This window comes from Typopeltis vanoorti, chromosome 6 (assembly GCF_054136105.1).
Source record: "Typopeltis vanoorti isolate ZY-2024b chromosome 6, IOZ_Tvanoo_1.0, whole genome shotgun sequence".
Classification (NCBI taxonomy): Eukaryota; Metazoa; Arthropoda; class Arachnida; order Uropygi; family Thelyphonidae; genus Typopeltis; species Typopeltis vanoorti.
The window spans coordinates 135,065,589-135,079,701 of NC_143554.1; the positions used below are offsets into that span (position 1 = coordinate 135,065,589).

A 14,113-nucleotide genomic window follows, 5' to 3' on the forward strand; every position below is an offset into this window, starting at 1 on the left:
TAATATAACCTCACAAAATCCAGGACATTCTTATTGTTATTGTTATTTTAAGAAACTACCCTAGACTCGTTTTGAAAAGTGGGATGCTGCATTTTCCTCCAGTTAGTAAGTGGTCAACTATATGAAGACTTCTCTGAGGAAAGTATATATATGGAACTACAAGGCCAATGATTATGAAAAGCTTAGGAACAGGTTAGAGTTATAGAATTAGTAAGGAGTTAAGTGCGAAGGAGATAATTGGCACCAACAAAGAGATATTTAACAGCATCAGTGTGTGAATGTATTCTGATGGCATAAGGCTTAATAAGGTGTCAAATGGATGATTAAAGGGATTAAATCTGGAAGAAGACATTGTGAAGTTAGCACAATATGAATAACGGTAATAATCAGTTGCATGAAAAGTATAAAGAACAGGCCAGGTAACAGGTCAAGGTGATGAATTCATCAGGGTGTCATAAGAAACTCAAGTGTAGAGGGAGTGAGAGAAGATGGCTTATCTCTGAGCGAGTAAACAGTATATGAGCAGTTAAGTAAGCTTGAAGTCAGTAAGAAAATAGGACTTGATATATCACCATATGTGCCAGGGAATTAGCGTTAACCTTGGCATACTTGTTTAATGAGTCATACTATAGCACTAATCCCAAAGGAATGAAAGGATTTTTTAAACTCAGGTCATATTTTGCCAGTTTACAGATGTACTATATCAAGGTGATGAATGAATTGCACAAGTCTGTATAGTGGTATACTTAGATTTTGCAAGGCTTTTAATAAATTGTCACATGAGAGGGTAACTAAATTGGAAAAGGATAGAATTGGATAGTATATTACTGAGTTGGATAGGTGACTTGTTGTCAAATAGGTATCAGAAAGTTGTGTTTGGGCAATATCCTTATAGAGAAGAAAATTACTAGTGGTTTGCCACAGGGGTCTGTTTTGGGACAATTCTTTTTTAACTTGTATATTAATGATACTGGGATGTATATAACTGGTGATATATGAAACTATTTGCAGATGATGTAAAATTGGAGAGAATGAGGGGTCAAGCAGATTTTGACTTTACAGGAGAGCCTGAATAGATTGTATGAGTGGGCAAGTGAGTGGAACCATCAGTTCAATGTTGCAAAGTGTAAAGGTGTGAAATTTGGTGGTGGTGGACAAGGACCTGAAGTTCAGGGTTGCATTGCACGAGTTGTGAAGTCATCACATCAGATTATGGCAATGATGTGGAGGATCTTAAAAAATGGAAATAAAGAGATTATGGTTGTACTGTATAAGTCCTTGATTAGGCTATATATGGATTATTGTGTACAAATTTGGTCACCTGGTTTTCATGGTGATCAGGATATATTAGAAAGAGTCCAGAGAACAACAACTAAGGTCTTTTGAATGTGAGAATGAAGACAGACTGAGGGGATATAATTTGCAAAGCTCATGAATAAGAGTTGGAGGAGAGGGGATATGACATATAAGAGGCATATAAGCTGGTTAGTGATTGTTACCAGGTTAATGCAGAATAAATTTTTCATTCAATGGGAGAGGAGGGTAGAACAAGAGGCTTTTCTTGAAAACTGTATAAGGAGCAAGGGAGTTAGGGAAAGGTTCTTTAAATGGAGAGTGGTTAATGAGTGGAATGCATTGCCTGACAGTGTTGTTAGAATGCTGACATGTTAAATGAGTTTAAAGTTCAGTCTGACGAGCATTGTGTGTGACAGTATCTCCTACAGCGAGTGTTTTGACTCCGTGGATGGAGGTCTGGTGTTAATAATAATAATATTTAACCTTATAACTTTCCTAACTTTGCATCATCAATAAGCAAATGAATATCACCTGTAAACACAAAAACAGTGCCTTCCCACATTACAACACAGTACCCTCCAACTCAAGGGTGTACTGAAAATTTGTGATAATCACCATGAAGGAATTGAGGTAGAAACATGTAATTTACATAGTATTCTACATATTCCCCGTGGTGTGTTATATACACATCACGGGGAATATGTAGAATATGCACTTGTTACAATGCTGCTGCATTATTTGCAATCCTCTGAGAAAAAGTCTGTTCCTTGTTGCACAAACCAGTCAGCTGCAGATATTACTTCATTGCCTGTGATAAATTTTGTTTCTTTCAAGCGTTTTTTTAAATATGGGAATAGGAAATAGTCAGATTGGGCAAATCTAGCAAATAGGGGTGAGTGAGGCAGACATTGAAAGCCCAAGTTGTGTATTGTCTGTTGGGTTTCATGAGCAGTGTGAGCAGGTGTATTGTCCTGCAAAAGCAACACACTTCTGCTCAGTTTTCCTGCAGCATTTTTCCTTCAGTACCTGCTTCAATTCCTTCAGAGCTGTTGAATAAACTGCTGCTGTATTAGTTTCACCTTTCCTGGGATACTTGGTAAGGATTACACCATCCCAAAAGACAATGGCAAGAACCTTCCCTGCTGACTTTTGGATTCAGAAATTCTTTGGCCATGGAGAATCTTTGTGTCTCCACTCCATTGACTGTTGTTTGGTCTCTGAGTGATAGTGATGAAGCCATGTTTCATCAACAGTCACAATACGATCCAAAAAATTTCACTTGATTTCTCAAAATGACCCAAAATCCCTTGAGATGACAGTACACATTCTCTCTTTTAGTCAGCATTCAAACATTTTGGGACCTGCTTTGCTGAGAGCTTCTGCATGTTCAGATGTTGGTGTAATGAGCCCAACTCATTCCCTGGATATCCCCAGAGTCTTTACAATGTTTTTGGCTGGTATTCATCTATCATCAAGGATCAAGGCATGCACTACATTGGTGTTTTCAGGTGTGATCACTGTGGAAAGTTTTCCTGACTTGGGGGCATCTGTTGTCTCAGGATGCCCAGTTTTAAACTTGGCAACCCATCTGGAAACTGTTGGATATGCTGGAAACAGTACCCTAAAGTCTTATACAAAGTTTGGTGAATCTCGGTTACTGATTTTTCTTGCAGCATAAAAAACTTGATGATGGCCCGCACCTTGGTGTCTTTGAATTTCTTCAAAACTCTGACATGTCTTCTTATATATCCTAAAAGAAAAATATAACAAGATAAAGCTGTAAAGACTGAATAACAATGAACCAAGGATTGGATTTAAGATGACCAGTCTAGTCATCTTAAATCTTGCAGACTCACCCCTCCATATTCAAGTTGTTGATATAGGTCGGTCAGTCATCCTCAAATCCAAACTAATAGTTATTAATCCAGTCCCATATCTTCCACCTTACATTACAGCCACCCCCATATTATCCTGTCAAAATCCTCAGTGAAGTCCAAAGGTATAATGGCATCTAACTCAACCATAACATTATTATTCTTGTGTAGAGGCTTAAAAAAGTCCATTAAACCTCCAACATAACATAACATTATTACAAAATGTGAGTAAGCTGATCAAAAATGACTTCATCTTAGTAAGCCCATGCTGTTCTTTGCAAAGTATAAATTCACTTTCAATCATTTCTATATGCCAGCTCTTATCAACTTTTTCAAAATCTTCACTGCTACTCTGGAGATACTGACAGATGTTAGCTGTTACCTACATGCAGGGCTGTTAACCCACTAAACAACTAAGACAATGCCTATGAATTGAAAGTTTGGAGGATAGTAAAAAAAAAAAAATCAGCTAACATCTTTTATTCTCTTATATGGAGTAGATGAAACTTTTAACCCTATCTAGCTTTTGGAGACTGTGTGGACAGGTCAGTCTCCACTGGTAGCTGGTCCAAGACTATCACTAATTATAAGTGGCAACCAATGAAAAGCCTGCCAGACATATGCTCCCATCTCTTGGTACTGAACCCCAACAGGACATTATTGTCTGATATATTTTAAAACTTCATTGGTTTTCACCACTTTACGATTGCCAGGATACTTTACGGATACACTACCCAGCCAAAAGGCTGTGGGTTCAAATCCTGCCATAGGCATGGATGTTTGTGAAAATACTAGTGGTGGTGGTTGGAGGTAGATGGCATTGGTGCAGTGGCAGTTCATTGTAGTTGGTGAATTGAGTGATGGAGACGGAGAGCTGAAGAGGAGGTACTCTCCCTTGATGAATCCTTGGACTCCCTGGAGACTGTGTGGACAGGTCAGTCTCCACTGGTAGCTGGTCCAAGACTATCACTAATTATAAGTGGCAACCAATGAAAAGCCTGCCAGACATATGCTCCCATCTCTTGGTACTGAACCCCAACAGGACATTATTGTCTGATATATTTTAAAACTTCATTGGTTTTCACCACTTTACGATTGCCAGGATACTTTACGGATACACTACCCAGCCAAAAGGCTGTGGGTTCAAATCCTGCCATAGGCATGGATGTTTGTGAAAATACTAGTGGTGGTGGTTGGAGGTAGATGGCATTGGTGCAGTGGCAGTTCATTGTAGTTGGTGAATTGAGTGATGGAGACGGAGAGCTGAAGAGGAGGTACTCTCCCTTGATGAATCCTTGGACTCCCTGTAAGCGTCATGTAATAATGATAATATAGTGTGGATTCTATGGTCGATTTTCTTGAGTTAACTAGACAAAAAAATCGAGTTTCTGGGAGAAAAAAACTACCTTGACTGAGCCACAGATCAACTTACTCAGGAAACAGTCAAAGAAAGGCCTTATATATATATATATATATATATATATATTATTATTATTATTATTATTATTATTATTAAACAAGACCTCATGGAGTCAAAGACTCATCTGGGAGGTCCTTTTATCACACACACATCTCATCATACCGTGTCTTAAACACACTCAAACTCCTTGCAGACACCAAACTCTCAGGCAAGGCATTCCAATCATTCACAACTCTGCACGAAAAAACCTGCCTCTCACTGCCCTACTCACACCCTCTTTATACAGTTTCCAGGGATGACCTCTGGTTCTCCCTTGATCTCCCACTATTCTCTGTAGAACTTCTCCACCATTGATCTTATAACAACCCCTTACCAACTTATAGGTCTCTATCATATCTCCCCTCTTCCTTCTTTCCACCAGACTCTGCAAATTACATCTTCTCAATCTTTCCTCATACTCAACATTCCAGAGGTCAGAAACTACCTTAGTCAGTCGCCTTTGGACCCTTTCCAACATCTCTTCATCCTTCTGAAAACCCATAACCAAATCTGGGCACAATGGTCCATGTGTGGCCTAATCAAAGTCTTATACAATGGAACAACAATTTCCTACTTCTACAAGTCAGTGTCCTCCGCATCATTCCCAGAAGTCTTTGTGTTGTCGTCACAATTTTGGCAATGTGTCCCCTAAATTTCAGATCCTTACTTACTATTATCCCATGATCTCTTATTTCCTCTACCTGTGACAATATATTCCCACCAGGCATAAATTCTGCATCCCATCTTTGTTTTCCAAATTTTAAAACCTTACATTTTGCAACAATGAACTCACATCCCTATTCCTGTGTCCAATCACTCGATTTATTCAAGTCTTCCTGCAAGGTCACAACATCCTCGGTACTATTCATGGTTCGTCCCAACTTTGCATCATCTGCAAACAACTGAATATCACCATCCAAATCTTCACCTATATTATTAACATACATATTAAACAGTAATGGCCCGAAAACAGACCGCTGAGGCACTCCACTAGTGACTTTCCTTTTCCTGGATATCGCACCCCCATACACAACTTGTTGATACCTATCAGACAGCCAGTCTCCAATCCAATGCACTAATCTAATATCCAGCCCCATCTGCTCTAGTTTGACTGTCAACTTATCATGAGGTACTCTATGAAAAGCTTTTGCGAAATCCAAGTATATTATTGTGTATCCTTCTCCTCTGTCCAAGGAAGCAGTCACTTAATTGTAATAAGTAAGTAGATTACTAAAACATGACCTCCCTTTAGCAAATCCATGCTGTCCATCAAAGATTATACCATTGTTGTCAACCGAACTCTGGATCCTAGTTCTCACAAGCTTCTCCAACAACTTAACCACAACACCTGACACAGAGATAGGCCTATAGTTTGATGCTTGAGTTCGATTACCTCCTTTATGAATGGCACAATCTTGCCCTCCTTCCACTCTTTAGGAACTTGACCAAGTGCAAAAACTCATATTAAAAAAATATGTCAAGGCAGGTGTCAATTCTCTGGCACATTCCTTCAGAATACGCGGTGATATATTATCAAGTCCCACAGCCTTATTTATATCTAGTTTACTCAACTCCCCAAACACCTCTTGCTCACTTACAGTCAGTCTCTCCTCCCCATCATCAACTGCTCTCAATCTCTCCATGAAGTCACATTCACAAGATTGAAAGATCTTTATGAACTGCTCATTAAGTATCTCCACCACACATTCTGCAACAGCTGTCTTCATACCATTTCCTCCAATCAATGTCATCCTTCCATAATCATTCTTTCTTTTGCTAGCTACATATCGAAAGATCTCCCTAGGATTCTTTTTGGCTTCATTAGCTAACTGCTGTTCATACCTCTCTTTAGCTATTCTCACCAACCAAGTCACCCTCCTTGCCTTTTCTTTGTAGACCTCATGAAATTGGTTACTTCCACTTCTCTTATGCTGCCTCTACAATGCCCTTTTTCTCTGTATCGCATGCTTAATCTCTTTATTCATCCATCTCACACCTACCTTATTTAACCTTCTCACCCGTGGAATACATTTAGACATTGCATCTACTAAATAGTTTTTGAAAATCCCCCAAGCTACATTGATCTCTTTTCCAGCTAACTTCTCATTCCATGCTACACCTGCAAGCTGTCTCCTGAGCTCTTCATAATCACCCCCCCCCCTTGTGGTTCCACATATACCCTTTTTTCATAATGGTCCTTGCACTGCTGGCAATCACCCAGCTCTGAGTGGTTGCCAGCAGTGCAAGGCATATATATATATATATATATATGATAACTACTACTATTAACTCGGGGTTGGGATATGTTCATTTTTAATATTAACTGACTTAAAACTCGAGAATTATAAGAAAATAAGATTTATTTGAAAACGCAACATGTTTCATCGAGATTGACTTCATCAGGCGTTAAGAACATAGAAAGATATTAAAAGACACTGAAAATAACATTGAGACACTCTAAAGCTATACAATTATAAAGTTATAATATTCGACTCTACCTTATTTAACCTTCTCACCCGTGGAATACATTTAGACATTGCATCTACTAAATAGTTTTTGAAAATCCCCCAGGTTGCATTGATCTCTTTTCCAGCTAACTCCTCATTCCATGTTACACCTGCAAGCTGTCTCTTGAGCTCTTCATAATCACCCCCCCTTGTGGTTCCACGTATACCCTTTTTTCATAGGGGTCCTTGCACTGCTATATATATATATATATATTTATATATATTATATATATATATATATATATATATTTATATATATTATATATATATATATATATATATATATATATAAGCGCCTCCGTAGCACAATTGGAAGAACGACGGTACATTGCACCCTTCGATTGGAATAGACCTAAGTTCGATTCTCATCACGACGGGAGGAATCTTTATCTGGACGATTTTAATCGAAGGTGAGTTAGCCGATCTCATATGGAGGTAGCAGGGTTTTTTCTCCCGGAAACTCAGGTTTTTCATCCCGCATACAGACAAATCGACCCTTCAGAACACACGCAATTTACAGACAAAAAACAAGCGGTAGATGGCGTTGATGGAGATGATTCGTAGTAGAGGTTCGGTGTAGTGGTTGAGACAGTTGTAGGTGTCCTCCCGCGATGAGTCCTCGGACTCCTTGGAGGTATCAGGAATAATAATAATAATAATAATAATATATATATATATATATATATATCCTTATTTTCTGAGGTCTCCTCAGTGAGTAGCTAGACCCTGAAATACCAAGATTTTTAGTAATACAGAGCCTTATCAACTTTACCTATACAAGTTGCTACAAGGTGCTTTTACTTTGAATAAGAAACTTTGGATGAGATAAAGATGTGAAAACATTTTTACCTTGGGGTTAATATATATTAAGGATACCAAATAATTTTATAAACGAGTTGCCCTGGTGTTGCACTACCATGTTCAGGTGCAAACTTAACCGTTTTGCTTACTTGGGAGAAGGAGTAAAAAAAAAAAAAAAACCAAGTTTATAAAATTACTTGGTATCCTTAATATATATTATCCACAAGGTAAAAAACTTTTCACATATATATATATATATATGACTTCTTTATAGTTTCAGCAGACCTATTTTCCTCAGTGTTGGAGGTTCGTGTGAGAAGAGGGGCAGAATTGTCAACTGACCACCACCTTGTTGTGTGCACTCTACGGCTTCAGAAACCAGATGCTACCATCAGTGCTGGTAGGCCTAAGCAGCTATACCGCGTGAAATGGGAGACATTGGAAAATGAGGCTGTGAGGAAGAATTTTGCAGATGACATTTCCTCCAGGTTCAAAGAGATTCCCAAGCATACTGCAGATGTTGAGGAGGAATGGAAGCTGTTCTGAACAGCTGTCACTGCCTCTGCACTCTCATGGTGTGGCAGAAAGTGGCTCGGCATGGCGATGGGCAGTGAGAAAAGGACACCTTGGTGGAACCAAGAAGTCCAAAAAACTGTCTGGGCAAAAAAGGAGTCCTAACTAACATGGCTTAGAGTCAGGTCACCTGAGATGCGTTTGTGGTATGCTGAGGCACGAAAAGCTGCTGCTAAGGCAGTAAAGACAGCAAAGCAGAAGGCTTGGGAATCCTTTGGAGAAAGATTAGATTCATCCTATGCAAATGCGAACAAAGTATTCTGGCAGACCATCTGCTGACTTCGAGGGAGGAAATCATGCACAGCAAGGGCAATTAAGGCCTCTGATGGTGCACTTTTAACAACCGAGAAGGATATCCTTCACAGATGGAGGGAATACTTTGAGAGCCTTCTTAACCCGGGTGGCCCAGCAGTTGTGGACATCCAAGAGGTGCAGATCAGGGCAATGACTAGTCTCACAGCAGAAGAGGTCCATTTAGCAATAAAATCGCTAAAATCGGGCAATGCTGCTGGCGATGATGAAATTCGGCCTGAAATGCTAAAAGCCTTAAATCGAGATGGTGTTCTCTGGCTGACTCGAGTGTGTCAGGCTGCTTGGATATCTGGGCGAGCACCAAAGCAATGGCAGACAGGCATAATAATACCAGGCTTTAAGAAGGGAGACCAGAAGGATTGCAGTAACTATCGTGGCATCTCTCTGCTCAACCTGCCTGGGAAAGTGTATGCTAAGTGCTTGGAAAGATGGTGCAAGAGCATAGTTGAGTCAAAGTTCCAGGAAGAACAATGTGGCTTTTGTCCTGGTAGAAGCACAACTGACCAAATCTTCACTTTAAGGCAAGTCTTTGAGAAATCTTGGGAATATGCCAAGAATGTCTACACATGTTTTGTGGACTTGGAGAAGGCTTATTCCTCGGGATAAGCTTTGGCAAGTAGTACAGGAGTATGGAGTGGATGGTCAACTATTAGCTGCCATCAAGTCCCTGTATGAATGCCCAGAGTTTTGTGTCAGGGTAAACAGCACAAAGTCTGAACCTTTTACAGTCTCTGTTGGCCTCTGCCAAGGGTGTGTTCTGTCACCCCTCCTTTTCATAATATTTATGGACTGGATCGATAGGCACAGCCGAGGCAGCGAGTGTGTCAGAATTGGAAAATTAGCATTGGACGTCTACTTTTTGCAAATGACCTAGTTCTGCTTAGCTCTTCCACAGATGACCTCCAGCGGACCCTGGATAGGTTTGTAGCTGTTTGTGCAGACGCTGGAATGAAGATCAGTGTGGCCAAAATTGAAACGTATGTGGTCTCAAGACAACCATCCCAGTGCACTCTAAATGTAAGTGGAGTCCCAATGAGACAGGTGGAGAAGTTTAAATACCTTGGGTCCATATTCACGAATGATGGAAAATGGGACATAGAGCTAGATACTCGAATTGGCTTAGCAAGCTCAATATTGCGGGAGCTTGGCCGTTCGGTAGTATTGAAGTGGGAGTTAAGCCAGAAGGCAAAGCTGGCTGTCTTCAATACAGTCTATGTCCCATCCTCACCTATGGTCATGAGAGTTGGGTAATGACCGAAAGAATGCGGACAGAAATCCAAGCGGCTGAAATGAGGTTCCTTCGGGGGATTGCGGGGCTGACTAAACTCAACAGAGTCAGAAGCTCTGCAATTCGAGAAACCCTCAATACTCAACCGCTGCTTCTCCGTGTTGAGAGATCACAGTTATGCTGGTACGAGCACCTGGTCAGAATGCCGCAAGAGAGGCTCCCTCAGCAGGCCCTCTTTGCCAAGCCAGAGGGTGGGAGGCCACATGGAAGGCCAAGGACTCGCTGGATAGACTATATCCAAAACCTTGCGTGGACACATTTGGGAATCCCGCCAGAACACCTGAGCTTGGTGGCAGAGGATCGTGACCATTGGAAGTTCCTCTTGCAGCTTTTGCCCCCACAACCCAATTAGGAAGAGTGGGCCTTGAAGATGTATATATATATATATATATATATATTTATATACACACACACACTCTGATATCTGATTTAAATGAATATCTTATTTAAAAAAATGAATGTTTTCTTGAATTTAGGAATGGCAAAATAGTTACCTATGGCAACATACACCGTGGTTATAGAAATAACCATGATTTCAGAACTAATTCTTAATTAGTTCTGAAATTTTTTTTAGTACATTATTAATCTGTTGTCTTTTAAGTGTATCTATCAACTATTTTAGTTAAATCAATAAAACACATGTGAAAAGGTTTATTGTATATTGTATTATAATAATTTCTCTGTAATTTGATGTAATATAAATACTGTATCTATTATTATTATTGCATGGGCATCTCTATGGAGTTTAAAGACTCATCGTGGGAAACCCAAACTATCAACACGATATCTGTCATACCTTTCATTGAAACTATTAACAGACAAAGCATTTACATCTGACTCAGGGAACACATTCTATTCATTCACCACTCTTCAAGATATAAATACAGTCCTTACACCCTTGTTAATCACACTCTTACCCAACTTTTAGGAATGACCTCTGATTCTGCTTCTTCTCATCAAGTGCCTAAACATTTCCTCTGCATCAATACTATAAAATCCTTTACGTAACTTATATGTTTCTATCATATCTGATCTTTTTTGCCTATCAACCAACTTTTGCTTTTGCAGTCCATAAACCATCAATCTATCTTCATAAAGAGCATTCCACACACCACTCACCATTTGGTCAATGGCCTCTGGGTCCTCTTCATGACTTCTTCCTCCCCAAGAAACCCAACCTGACTAGACTTGAGCACACTAATCCAGATGTACTCATATTAAGGCTTTATAAAGAGGAATAACAAATTCCTTATCTCTGATTTTTAGTGTGCTCTTCAATAACTAAGTAATCTTATGAGCTAACCTAGCTATTTAGTAATATGCCCTTCAAACTTCAACACTCTATCTACTACTATCCCCAAATCCCTGTATTCATCAATTTCCTGGAGTGCACTTACCTCAGTGTGATATATAGCTTTTAATCGTTGTAACCCAAAATGCATAAATTTACACTTTTTCATATTAAATTGACATCCATTATGTTTTGCCCATATTATTAGCCTATTCAAATCATCCTGCAAGCTCTACACCACCTTGATTAATATTTCCCTACCTAACTTTGCATCATCAACAAACAACTGAATATCTCCCTTCAAGTTATTTACTATGTCATTCATGTACAAATTAAACAGCAGCAGTCCAAGCACAGAGCTCTGTGGCATATCACTCTTCACCTGCCTTTTGCTCCTCCTCATACTACTTTTTGGTATCTATCCATAAACCATCCTTTTATCCATATCACTAGTTTCATATCCATCTACATTTATTTGATATTATTATTATTATTACATAACACCTCCAGGGAGTCCAAAGACTCATCAAGGGAGGGCACCCACTCTACAACTCTCAGTCTCCACCACTACCTCCAACCAAAAATACCTTCATCATCTACACTAACACCATCTACCACCGACCACCACCACTAGTATTTTCACAGATAATCACAAACATCCATGCCCATGGCAGGATTCGAACCAGCAGCCTTTTGGCTGGAAAACAAATATGCTAACCACTCGGCCGGCTTTTTAGTTTGCATAATAGAGTTCCATGTGGTATCCTGTCAAACAGCTTTGCAAAATCCAACGAAATCACCCTGTAGCCATTTACTTTATCCACCTCAGCTGTTACTCTATTATAAAACAGTTAGTACATTACTAAGGCATGACCTACCATTCACAAAGCCATGCTTCCCCCCCTCATAGCATATTGAGGAGGAGGACACTGACGTGTAGAAGTAGGGAGATTCTTGTTCCATTGTATAAGGCTTTGATTAGGCCACACATGGACTATTGTGCCCAGATTTGGTCACCTGGTTTTCAGAAGGATGAGGAGATGTTGGAAAGGGTCCAAAGGCAACTGACTAAGGTAGTTTCTGACCTCTGGAATGTCGAGTATGAGGAAAGATTGAAAAGATGTAATTTGCAGAGACTAGTGGAGAGAAGGAAGAGGGGAGATATGATAGAGACCTACAAGTTGGTAAGGGGTTGCTATAGGATCAATGGTGGAGAAGTTCTACAGCGAATAGTGGGAGATCAGGGGAGAACCAGAGGTCATCCCTGGAAACTGTATAAAGAGGGTGTGAGTAGGGGAGTGAGAGGCAGGTTTTTTTCGTGCAGAGTTGTGAATGATTGGAATGCCTTGCCTGAGAGTGTGGTGTCTGCAAGGAGTTTGAATGTGTTTAAGACTCGGTATGATGAGATGTGTGTGAGATAAAAGGACCTCCTAGATGAGTCTTTGACTCCATGAGGTCTTGTTTAATAATAATAATAATAATAATATTGTATTCTTATCCACCCCTTCCTGAATTCTTTTTTTTTTTTGACCAACTTTCCAGTACTTTTACCACCACTCCTGAGATACTGATTGGTCTATAACTTGCTACCACAAACAGATCCTCCACAAAGGAATTATTTTCCCCTCCTACTCTCTTAAGACTTTGCCAGAGCTGCGACTTAAACAGCCTTGTCAAAGGCTTCACCAGTTTTCCCAGCACATGCTCTTAAAATCCGAGTCAATATCCCATCCAATCCCATATTTGCATTCAGATTCTGAAATATCCTAAGCACCTACAATTCATCAGTCTGTTTTCTCATATCAGTCCCTGTCATAACAATATCTTCACTTACATGATATAATCATCCAGAATGATCACTAAGTAGCATAATAATTTCATCTATCCTCTGTTACCTCTCTACCCTCTGCACTCATTAAAATTATCCTTTCATAGTCATTCTTCTTCCTATTTGCCACATGATGAAAAACTCTTTGGGATTTCCTTTCACATGATCGGCTGATTTTTTCTCATAATCCTTTGGAAGTTTTTCCACTTGGTTATACTAGAAATTAAGGATGCCAAGAAATTATATTCTTGGTTTAATCCTTCATCCAAGTTTAAGCAAACAAGATTTGCACCTGAAGTAATTTCAGGAATGGGCAATTCATATATAAAAGCTAATGCCGGCCTGGTTGGCCGAATACTTAGTGTATCCGCTCTCCAGCCAAAAGGCTGCGGGTTCAAATCCCGCCATGGGCATGGATGTTGTGATTGTCTGTGAAAGTATTAGTGGTGGTAGTCGGCATTAGATGATGAATTGGTGGAGTAGTGAGACGAAGAGCTGTAGAGTAGATGCCCTCCCTCGACGAGTCTTTGGACTCCTTGGAGGTGCGATGTAATAATAATAGTAATAATAATAATGATGACGTCACATCACTTGCCTTAGTATCCCACAATGCAATGCACATATTCTTGCAGACACATATAATGCAATGCATTATGGGATGGGCCACTACCCAGACTGGTTTTGACCTTTACTGATGTCTCATCAGTAGGAGCCAGACCCAGAAGTGATACTAAGGTAGAAGTAATGCGGAAGTCATATTTCCTCCATATACAAGTATCTTGGTGTCATCACACCTTATTATTAAAATACTCTGGATTAGAGATAGATGTCGGAAGTTTTTCCACTTGGTTATTATTATTATTATTATTATTATTATTATTATT

At 39.6% G+C, this 14,113-nt stretch overlaps 1 protein-coding gene across 1 annotated transcript in view; it reads right to left on the bottom strand.

The window, feature by feature from the left end:
- Nucleotides 1-14,113, bottom strand: part of LOC150105965 (proton-coupled zinc antiporter SLC30A1-like) — an 89,299-nt gene that overhangs the window by 49,596 nt on the left and 25,590 nt on the right. The window lies entirely within an intron of this gene.